This window comes from Triticum aestivum, chromosome 5B, assembly GCF_018294505.1.
Source record: "Triticum aestivum cultivar Chinese Spring chromosome 5B, IWGSC CS RefSeq v2.1, whole genome shotgun sequence".
Lineage (NCBI taxonomy): Eukaryota > Viridiplantae > Streptophyta > Magnoliopsida > Poales > Poaceae > Triticum > Triticum aestivum.
This window is the reverse complement of record NC_057807.1, coordinates 648096073-648108300: the sequence shown is the minus strand read 5'-3', so window position 1 is coordinate 648108300 and position 12228 is coordinate 648096073. Positions and strand designations below refer to the sequence as shown.

The 12228-nt window shown below is 42.5% G+C and overlaps 1 long non-coding RNA gene across 6 annotated transcripts; it reads right to left on the bottom strand.

The window, feature by feature from the left end:
• Positions 1-250: 250 nt before the first annotated feature.
• On the bottom strand, positions 251-11504 carry LOC123113879 (uncharacterized). Of its 6 annotated transcripts, none has more exons than XR_006456265.1 (13): positions 11029-11504; positions 10109-10139; positions 8575-8731; positions 7739-7907; positions 7051-7205; positions 6587-6679; positions 3738-3951; positions 2934-3053; positions 2524-2725; positions 1578-1648; positions 1048-1175; positions 792-949; positions 251-658 (listed from the first exon to the last, which is right to left on the bottom strand). It is a non-coding gene; the product is annotated as an uncharacterized lncRNA (long non-coding RNA). The 6 variants fall into 6 exon arrangements; XR_006456262.1 differs by having other exon boundaries at positions 1578-1653; positions 6583-6679; positions 11029-11503; XR_006456260.1 differs by having other exon boundaries at positions 1578-1653; positions 11029-11502.
• Between the last annotated feature and the right edge of the window lie 724 nt (positions 11505-12228).

The window sequence follows — 12228 nt, the reverse complement described above, 5'->3', positions numbered from 1 at the left end:
ATTAACGACCTAAAACTACCCAAATGACTTAATTCACCGAGACAGAGGTAGTAACAGTTTTGTTCAAGCCTTCCTTCGTGTTGATGGGCATGCATGGGCAGTCTCTTTTCTATTATTTTTCAAGAGCAACAAAGCAAGTATATGCTAGCCAGCATTTACAAGAAAATGGAACTGGTGACATATCCATCATGGTCATGGGCATGGATCTTGAAACAAGGACAAATAAATTATCTATGCAATCAGCAAGTCCTTCAGATCATCAACCAGAAAAAATCATTGGCTTGATTGCATCTTAATTTCAATGGCAGACAATAATTTTGATCGGCCTTATTCATACAGTCATTGGATGTCGTTCAGATTTATCCACATATGCATCATCCCAGAAACGACCAAAACAAAAAACCCTATCACCATGGGGAAACACATTACACCATACTACTTCTGTTTTCCATTAAAGATTGCAGCAAACAGGATCCACTCTTCAATCACGGGGTGCCCAAAAATATCGTGATTTTCCTGGCGAACCCAGATAGATAATCACAACCACCAGGGCGCTGAGAAGATCAAACTCTCCTTGAGTTCACCTTCTGGTGCACACCATAGGTCGGCGGCAACTTCTCCATGGCCTCCTTCGCGCAACCAGAAGACAGCAAACTGCCTGCATAAATCAAGGCCAGTTCACAATTGAGAGCTAAATCCAATAAGCAAACACTAGAAATGTTTGCAACACCAGCACATCACAAAAAAAACACTAGAAATAAATCGAGGGAGTAGAGGAGAGGAACCACCACCTATGCCGAAAGCAAGCGGCGGAGTGAGGGCTGGAGCAGCTAGGGAGAGACAAACTTGTGCATGTCGGGTACGGCCAGCAACAAACAACCCTGGTGTGCGCCAGTAGCTAGGGTTGGCCACTTGTGATCGATGTTGGTTTCGTCAGGCAGGCATGCACCTGCGTGGGTAAGGAAACCAGGCAAGCCAACCAAGAGCACTTCAGAGAATGGAAGGCAAGGAAAGAAGAGTAAATCAATGATGGGCGAGAGTACCCACCTTGACGAGCAGCAGCCTGCGCTAGGGTGGGAACAGGGGAAGATCTACGTCTCACCATGGCGTCAGAGCAGTGGACGAGCAGATGCAGGTAGCCCTAGCAGTCCATGTAACCACAAAAGTAACATGATCTGCAAGCACAGTCCAGTGGACCAATTCAGTTAGACTAAAGCTTAATCTGTCATTATAGTTGACTTCATTTGTAGCAAGTATTTTCTACAAGCATAAAACTTGCATGTCTTAAAGAAAAAATTGCCTAGCTTTCACAAATGAACTTGTAACACAAGAATGATATTGTATAGTATACACGGTAAAAAAAAACATAAATACATCAATCTCTGAAATAGATAGGTGCTGCCAAGATGGTTGCTTACTTGCTTGCTATTCATGAGTGTCTCATTTGTGTACAACAAAAGGAGAGCAGAATTATATTGTTGAACGCAAAATGAAGAATTTCCTGTTCTCAGCACAACTCTATTTGTTCTCAACACTAGAGGAAAGCTACAGCTACAAGGAGGTTTGTTGTTACACACCATACATCAGTGTCCTGGTCCTGGGCGTCAAGCAGAATCAAGGTGATATCCATGGTTGCATCTCATAGAAACTGTCCTGGCAAAACATCAAATAACCACAACTCAGTTCGTTATGAAATATAACCACGACAAAACATGAACATGACATAAGAACAGATGGTCATTCTATGTAAAGGAGCAAACAAAGAACAAATTCTACAAATAGTGCTACTGGAGCAACATCAGAGAGTCCAAATCCCATGAGATTAGCACAAAGGAATTTGAATGCTCAGAACACAAAGAGTCACCACATAAAAATCAAGGAAACTCGTAGCTGGAGGAAAAAACTATGGTACTCGGCACTAATCATTAACAACCTTGTTGAGCCAGAGAGATGACACTGCAAAAACTGCATAAAGACCAGAAATAGTAGAAGGGGAAAAACATATTTCTCAGGACCAAGGCCCTTTTACTTGGACTAAGCAAGCAATGGTGCAAACTGACCATGCCTACTAGCTCCGGTTACAACAAACTAAACCCTTCCATTGATCCAAGTCTAGCAAGTAAGACACATGATGAAAAACTCCAGTTAGGACCCGTTAGACTGTACAAGTCACTGGTTAGCTCATAACTGACTGAATCAAGTCAATTTTTGCGGGTTATAATAGAGAGTAAAAGTGCTCCCTTGAATTGACCGAAACTATACGAAGAGCACATTATTATTTAGTCAAAATTAGCAAAAAGGATCCCAACTCTGTCCTATATTGCTGTCCATGTACAATATAGTTTGCCAATACTGAACTAGAAATGGTTTGGCATAGAGGTTCTACTAGCAACAGGGAATGCATAACCATCATACACCATGGTCCACGTGAAGAAGAGAACGGTGCAGTGTTGCAGCCTTGACTCGGTTCAGTTATAAGCAAATAATACAAAAATGAACTCAGCCCAGAAAAATATCGCGTACCCTTTGTCTATTGTTGACTTTTTGCTGCCGACTCTTCTCCCACGACCCAAGATCTTTTGTGTCTTGGACTTGTTTTCTTGTTACATATTCTTCTCAGATGCCCCGCGTGTCCTGGACCTATCAAAGCCACCTAGGATGAGTCTGATGATTCCTTGTCGTGTCGTTTGCTTTGCGTAGTCCTTTCAATTGAGATGCTTGAATCCTGATGACAAACGAGACAGTGAGCGACAAGCATGCCTTATGCTAACGAAATCAAGCATGGGTTCCAGTAGTGAACTGGTAAAACAGTAAAGATCGACAAAAACAAACATTGTTGAAATGTCAAGTGCCAGTCCAGCACATAAGCAGATTTATTTGCAACCATCAATGTAAACATAACGTGGCCATGAATCTGCTGCAACCAAACCAACCTAATGGGAGAATCCGTAGGCGAGCGCCCGTTCTCTTCTAACTGTAGCATCTTGCTTGGTCACAGGGGTGGCCTCGATTTGCTCCTTGGATTGCAGGCAGGTACCCCCCTGATCTCCCATCTGTTACAATACAATAGGGAAGAGTTTGTTAATTGTAGTTTCATATGGTTGTGCTTTCATCATTCTTAAAACCGTGAATGTTATAAAATGGCCATGACCCAACTTGAAACAGCGAGCAACTTGAAGTGCTAAAATCTCAAATCCCTTAACTAGCAACAGGGAAGAATGTGTTACTTCTGTTTTCATATGGTTGTGCTTTTTATCAAGCTAAGAAGAAGTAGATGTTATAAAATGCGGTATTTACCACGGTTACATTCAGTTCAGGTCCAATCAATCAATGGTGCTACTATATTCTTCGTATTTCTGGTCAATCAGCAACACTAACAATCTCAGATCAGATTCTACCTATTGCACTGGGATTACCCTTATGAATTCAGCAAACAGTACCAATGTTTAAAATGTTATACTATAAAGTCTTAAAAATGAATCCAGCTCATGACCAGTCACGCAACATGGAGGCAGAAGAGAAGTTCAAATAGTATTGTTGCTAAGGATCAAAATTAATTTTGAGGGAGAATGACTAGCATAGAGGTACCGTTAGCAATAGCTAATAAGGAATGCACAACTATCATACACCATGGTCCAGGTGAAGGAGATAGAGTAGTACAATGGTGTGGGCTCTCCTCAGTTCAGTTATGAACAAATAATACAAAAACGAGCACAGTCCAGAAAAACACCGAGTACCTTGTCTCTCGTTGCTTTTTTGCTGCAGACTCTTCTCCAACAACCCAAGATCCTAGTGCTGCGTGTGTCTTGGACTTGCTTTCTTGCTAAAGATTCTTCTCCGACGACCTGCGTGTATCCTGGACCTATCAAAGCCACCTAGCTAGGATGGGTCAGATGGTTCCTTGATGTGCTACTTGCTTGGCACATTCTTTCCAATGGAGATCCTTGAATCCTGGCGACAAACGAGACAGTGAGCGGCAAGCATGCCTTGTACTGACAAAATAAAGCATGGATTCTCGTGGTGAACTAGTAAAACAATAAAGATACGACAAAACAAACATGTTGAAATATGAAATGGCAGTCCGGTACATAAGCAGATTTATTTTCAATCATATGTAAAGTACTTTGTTTCTGCAGCCATGTATTTCAAAAAGAATGAGGAAATAAAACAAAGCAAGGTTGGAATGTTTTACTTCTCAGTAGTACGGATCCAACCACACCCAATTCTTAAAGAAATTGACAGGTTGACCAATGAAAACTAAAGAATCATGATCAAATTAACAGGAAGTACATGTCAACATGTATCATCAATGTGGCTGCCAGCATCATCATCTACTCATATACCGCGTTGAGTTATCAAAGAAATTGACAGGTTGACCAATGAAAACTAAAGAATCATGATCAAATTAACAGGAAGGACATGTCAACATGTATCGCCAATGTGGCTGCCAGCATCATCATCTACTCCTATATCGTCAATGTACATGTCAACATGAAACGTAGTCAAGTGTCAAGACAAGCTCAACTTTCAGGAAATTTAATTTTTATTTCCATGCGCCTACCAAAACATTGTATCAGCGGAACAACTCGTCATGCAAAGGTGCAATGGATCCAAATAAACTTGCACATCAGAAACCTAAAGAAGATGGTCCAAGCGACAACAGGTACACATGCAGGTTCGCTTAGAATCAAGACTTCAAGGAAAGTTGTGACAATATAAATCCAAACTTAAAAGGTCCAATAGAACCAGAAAAACTTGCACATAAGAGAATTACAGAAAGCAGTCAATACAACTAGTCAGGCCGCACAAAGATATCACCACCGACCTGCAATTAGTCATGCAGATGGTACCGATCCAGATATGCTTTCACTTCAGAAACATCAAGCTCTCAAAAATCAAACAGAACTCACATGCTATTGTGCTGATTAACACAGCACATCAACATCGCCATCTACTCATCTAACGCGTAGAGTACTTAATTACACCTAGTCAATAGTCAATACAAGCTCAATTTTTAGGAAGTTATGCACATTGCCATGCTTGTCTACAAAGCAAACAAATTGTATCAACATAATAATTAGCCATGCAATGGTGAATCCTAAACTACATGTCAGAAACCTACAGAAGATGATCCAATTGACAACAGGAACAAGCATGCATCAACATTTCTGCATCAATAAAGTACCCCGCCGTCTCTGTAGCCATCTATTTCACTAGGAATTGATTGAAAACTAAAACAAAAAAAATTGGATTGCTCTGCTTCTCAGTAGAACGACGAATCCAACTAGTACCCTATTTTTTTTCCTTACCAAATGAAGGGAGGGGCTGATTAAGAACTAAGAAGGGATCATTAGGTTTCGCTTCAGATCAACACCATGTCCAAATCATATTTATTCAGACAAGAAATTGAACATCCAAGAAAGCATGCCTTCTACTAACAGTAAAGATCCTATAAACCAAATACGTTGAAACGTGAAGCAGCAGTCCGGTACATAAGCAGGTTTATTTTCAATCATATTTCTGCGTCAATAAAGTATCCAGTCTCTGCACCATCTATTTCACCAAGCATTAGTTAGAAAATAAAACAATGCAAGGTTGGATGCTTTGCTTCTCAGTAGTACTATGGATCCAACCGCACCCTGTTCTTAAACAAAGGAAGGGGCTGATTAAGTAACTAAGCAGGGATCGGTGGGTTTTGCTTCAGATCGACAACATGCATGTCCAAAATCACTGCATATCAGCTATATACCACCGGTTCAACTCTCAGATTGAAGCAAATTAGCAGAAAACTGGAATCTACTGATGCTTAAGTCTAAAAGAGAGAAAAAAAAACTGAACGGACAGAGAGAGATGGACGAGAGACCCTCCATTTTTCCTACGTGAGCAGCAATACTTTAACAGAAGCAAGGAATGCACAACAACAGTAAAACAGGGAGCAATATGATGGTCCATATTTATAATTTATCTTGGGGATGTTCAAGGGTACTAAACCCGTTAGATTAGGAGCATGAACGCAGAATTTAATTGTTTGTCTGAAGTAAAAAATAAGAGCAAATTAATCTGGAGACAGGCCACGAGAGCAACTTAAATTTGGTGCTGGGCCAACTAGGTAGGTCACATACGTATACTCAACACTTGTCAACCAAAACAACACCGGAAAGGACACATGCTAGTGCAAGCTTGTACAAACATGTATATGCCCTTGCCACTAGACAAAAAAGCATATACAAGTGATAAAACTCTTGCTGATCCAGGCGGTCAAATGTGCAATCGCTCAGACAACTCAGTTGGCAGTGGTTCGTTTAAATTGGTGGCACCGTTTCAACGAGCTAGCCAACAGTAAACAGGCCAGCATAATATAATACTCCCTCCGTCTCAAAATAAGTGTCTCAACTTTGTACTATGAGACACTTATTTTGGGACGGAGGGAGTATTACACCGACCAGCACATTAGCGTGGCAGCTGATCCAGGACACACACACAGCGTGCACAAGGATCAAGACTGTATCAATGATCACAAGAGACATATCAAGACTAGAGACAAACAGAAGAACAACTCTTTACTGTGGACTGGAAGCATACATACACTTAGTCCAGCCATGGCGGATCCATACTGCTTGTAGGGGAGGACGCATAGCTTCAGCGCTGTTGTCAACACCGACCTTCTCGACCATACAATCTGAGCCATACACAGTCAAAGAAAAAGACAAGCATGTGAGCAATACACATAGGGAAACCAGATATGCATCTCTCCCTGCAAACTAACTAACTGATACTAGTACAAACATTCATTTAAGTTAGCGGATTTTTTATTATTGTCCAAACCAAACGTGTACACGGCAAACTGAACCGACACATGCTCTAGTAGTCAAATTTCATAATGGAACCTTCATTTGCTCGAAAGGGACAAGATACATGCACAACTACAGAAGCTTACTAATTAAACTTGGGTACAAAATAGGTCCCTCCAAATAACTATACAATCCCAGCAACTGGTCCAAGGATTTGAAACGAAAATCGAAGAATTTAACAATAAAAAAAAAAGATTACCTTGCCTCGCCGGTAGCAGCCAATCATGGTGGTTAGAGGATGACATAGCCTACTCCATGAATCTCCATGGGTATTGTTCTCCTACACTGCAGAGGGAGCAGCACCAAGTTGACCATTTGTGGGAGGAGAAGAAGGACCTTGACGCGCTCCAGGGGCTGATTAAGTAAGCAGGGATCATCAGGTTTTGCTTGAGATCAACACCATGTCTAAGTCATATTTGTTCACACACAAAATTGAACATCCAAACAAGCATGCCTTACACTAACAGTGGAGATCCGACAAACCAAAGATGTTCAAAGGTGAAGTGGCAGTCCGGTACATAAGCAGGTTTATTTTCAATCATATTGCTACATCAATAATGTATCGAGTCTCTGCAACCATCTATTTCACGAAGAATTAGAAAATGAAACAAATCAAGGTTGGATTGCTTTGCTTCTCAATAGTAGTATGGATCCAACTACACTCTATTCTTAAAGAAAGGAAGGGGCTGACAACGTAACTAAGTAGGGATAAAGTGGGTTTTGCTTGAGATCAACAACATGCATGGCCAAATCAGTGCATATCAGCTATATACCAACGGTCCAACTCTCAGGTTGCATAAAACTAACAGAGAACTGAAATCTGCTCATGCTCAAATCTGAAAGAGAAAAACAATGAACCGAACAGAGAGAGGAGATGGGGGAGAGACCTTCCATGGTGTCGGGTCGAAGCATGGTCGCCCTCCTCTCCCGTCCAGGAGCACCGTTGTGGTCGTCGCGGATCTGGGACCTGCTCGATCTGGGAGGAAGAGGACAGTGCGGTCCCTCAACGAAGCAGCTCCTCGTAGGCATCCAAGGTGCTAGCGGTTGTGTCCCTGCCTGAAGGAGAACACATATCAGCATGAAACATGCAACAACAAGCACATGTTATAACTTATAACCAACAAGTATGTGTACACTAGTAACACCACCACATGGTAGAGAGTAGAGACAAACTCCCTAGTATGTGTATTTATAATTGTACATTTGAGGTATATAGTTTATTTAAAACGATCGCCATCACCGGAAAAAAAAGAGCAAATGATCTAGGTAGGGTATCAGTGCAGATCACAATGGACACATGTATGACACAGATGTGCTCCTACTGCTTCACTTGTCCAAACTTAAGATCATGACAAGAGTACAAAACACACATATGCTTGGTCGTTGCCAATTAACCAGGCAAGTTGGGGTTTGTCTTTTATCTTGATAAATCTGCTGCTCCTAAAAGAAATAATAGCATGCCAAGTAGAGTAATTTACTTGTCACAAGTTCACAAGTCCGTTTATGTACATGTACTGCTAGAACATAGAGAGACCTCCTGTGTGAAAGTAACTGAGGGCAGAGGAGAATATTGTGTGTCGTTCAGCTCACTTTAAACATCGGAACCTTGCCAACCACGAAAATCATTTTGAGGCTACTCTACTGTGCCTGTGGTCTAGCTAGAAATTGGACTAGAGAAGCGGAGCAGTTATAAGGAGACTAGAGAAGGGAGCTGGGATCTTACCTTGTCCAGCGTCGTCGAGCTCAGGGTTAGACTCGGCCATGTCTTTATGGTCGAGCTCATGGGTGGGGTCCCCCACGTCCAGGTCCTCTTCATCCCGTCCATGGAGGGCACCTGCCTGCTGCTTGCAATCAACTAAATCACAGATCGGTCGGTCACACTGGAAAAATAATAATTTTAATTGTCAAATTAATTAAGCTAGACTAAGTGGTAGAGGTCATCTTACATGATGTGTTGAAAATTAGAAGAAAGACCATCAGCACAACAACGACAGATTGACAAGGGCTCTTTTTTACAACCACTAAAGGTAAAAATTAACTGCTAATCCATATAGTGAACACAACTATCTGCCTAAGAAGAGAGCAAGTTAATATATGGTGTTTTGAACTGCTACAAGTTCAGAGGAGATTCCATATTTAGTAATTTCTAGTTGTATTAATAGACACTTTTAATATATTTCGTGAAAGCAAAAACAAGCTACTACATCAAATTGATGATTCTTAAGACATTAATTAGATTCGTATATATGTTGAAACATCAACATGCATGTTGAACAATAAATATCCTAGCTAGCTTGCACACCCAATCAAGGTTGCGGCAATGTGAACTGAGAGTACACCACACCATGCAATGGCAACAAAATGTAGCTGAGCAAAAGGAAATATGCTGCTGCCAAATTATTTGTTCATGTGGTTTACTTGGCAGACAACAATACAATGCATGTAATTTCTATGCTCGTCTAGATACATTCAGGTGCACATGCAACTGAGTTGTGCAGTTTATTTAGCAAATTAACGATATTAGTACATCACTGAGCAACATATTGCCAAATGAACATCTGTTCATATATGTACTTGAATTGAAGACTCTGCATCGCAATCGTGAACCAAACAGACAGACCAGATGAAAAAAACAGAGTAGATCTACAGCAGCTAAAGAAGTATGAAACTCAAGCCATTGCACCCACATCTGGCTCATCTTATCAACTTTTCAATTCACATGTCAAAACAATGTATGGTTCTTCATGGCATTCAGGGTATGCTACAGAGTTGTGAAATTTATCTTGTAGTAGTAAACTAACCACACCCAATTCTGAACCATTAGTTCCTCCAGCCCAAAGCAATCATACAAGTAGTACTAATATGTCCCTGTGTGAAGAAAGCGAGGAAGGCCTACAGCTCCAGCTAACTGTATACTACATCCAGAGGCAGGATCCTTTCTAGATCTGGACAGTCTAAAATTGAACATAATGTAGTTGAGCAAAAGGAAATATGCTGCTGCCAAATGATTAGATTCATGTGGTTTACTTAGCAGATTAATGATGTATTATCAGACATTTTTAATTAATATATTTCATGAAAAGGAAAAACAATCAACAACATCAAGATTGATGATTTTTTAGACAATACTTAGATTCATTGAAGCATCGTTATGCATGCTGAACAATAAATATCCAGTTAAGGTTGCGGCAATGCGAACTGAGAGTACACCGCGCCATGCAATGGCAGCAAAAAAGAGGTTGCTGCCTTTTACTCACCTCTCTGGGCATGAGTGATCTTGGGATGGTCCTGGGAGAAAAAGATAAGAAATGGAACCATTAGTTCCTCCGTTCCAAATTAGGCAGTGAAACAAGCAGTAATAGTATGCCCCCGTGTGAACAAACCGAGCAAGGCTAGAGGTGCTACAGCTATGAGTATACATGCAGATCCCAAAATGGTTCATCCATGTGGGTGTTTTTATATGCATAAAAAGCAAAACTTGAACACTTGTTCAAGGGAATTTTAGCAGGGAAGTGATTCTGGTCTCATGTACTCCATCCGTCCCATAATATAAGAGCGTTTTTTACACTAGTGCAGTGTCAAAAACGCTCTTATATTATGGGACGGAGGGAGTAATATACAAAAAAGTCAAGGCTTTCTATAGACATATGCCTGCAAACATGCACATATATATAAGCAGTATTTCTCATCATCAAACGGACAAGGTTTCCTTCTTTCTTTCTTCGATTCGATCCACCCACGACAGACAGACAGCTCCTTTCCTTCATTTGGCAGCCACATCTCATCTTCTTTTCAATTCTGGTCCATTACATGCAGATGCAGCAGTCCACTCCATTCCCTTGGCTCGAATTAATTAAGGAGCCCGGGACCCTAGAAATCAGTTGGGTCGCGCACAAACTAATTTGGCAACAACTTGATGGCGTCTCGTCTCATCAGCGAAAAGAGCTAGCATGCGTAATGATGCTTCAACAAAGCTAGCTAGATAGGGCAGAGCTTGGGCGTTCTCGCCGCACCGATCTGCATTCCACCACCCAATCTTGAGCAGCACCCCTTGCCGTTGCCGCGGTCATGGTCGGGCGCAGATGCAGATAGAGCAGATCGGATCCGGAGAAACAAAGCAATCAGAGAGAGGAGATGCTGCAGGCCATGGTGGAGAGGCAGGATGGGGAGGCCGTACCTTGGCCGTCGGCCGGCAGGGAGGTCGGAGATGCTGCAGATGTCTCCGGCCCACCTCGCCGTCGTCTTCCCCCCGTGCGCTGGGAGAAGGGGTGGACGATGCTGCCGGCTCGCTCGCGTTGCTGCCTTGCTGGTGCGGATCCGGCGCCGTAGTTGGGTGCGGATCCGGCGCCGTCGTCGCCGGAACAGGTCCGGCCCATCCCCATCCATGGGTGGGTCGTGGGTGGAATTGGGGAAGAGAGGGGCTAGGGTTTCGGGCTCTGTCGCCCCATCCCCATCCCCATCCCCATCCGTGGTTGGAACTGAGGGAGAGCGGAGGAGGGAGGTCGCCGGTGGGGGTGAGGGTGGGGGAGAGGAGGCCGGCGGCGGGGGCGGCGGCTGGACCGCTGGATTGGGGTTGGAATCGGGCGGAAAGGAGGAGTTTGGGGGTTTGGGTTTCGCTCCGTCTTCCAAATGGGAGGGTGGCTTTTGGTTTTCATTTCATTTTCGTTTTCGTTTGGGTTTGAACCAAAACTATAGTTTCAGTCAGAGCGCGCCCGCGCCAAAATTTTCATTTTCGGGGTCAGAAATTGAGAGAAGCCACGCGGATCGACGCCCAACCACATCGCTGGCTGATTGGTCGACTCGTCATTCCCACGGATCGAACCCACTTTCAGCCGTTCACTTAAATCCAACAAACAGACGAGCTTTCCCCCTTTGTTTTTTGGTCGAGCAAGGGTCTGTCCAATGCTATTCATCATCTTTCTTTCTTGATGATTGCCCGTCAGTTTTTCCCCACATGTTTCACTGGACATGTTATATGCACTTCCCGGCATGGCATGCACACGTCGGCAGCCGAGCTCGCTCGAAAGGCCGGTCGCGCACACTAACAAATTGACGAAAATATGGCAAAACATGAAAATATGATCAGATGCACCCAAAAAATAATAATTCTTCATGAATGGACAGGGGCAGCAGCTCGCTCGTGCTTCGGGACCTCCCCGGTTTGGTCAGCGGGGTGTTATATGAAAATTGGGGGTAGAAGAAAACTCGCAAACTGTTCGCTTTATTCTATAGAAAAGTTTCTCTCTTTTTTTTGCGTCAATGCTATTCATCATCCTGTTCCTGCTGACTTCGAAAATGGTTACAGATATTTATTTTTGAAGTCATAGAAAACATAAAATGGTTACATATGAAAACGATGATCGTTGGTTGGACATAT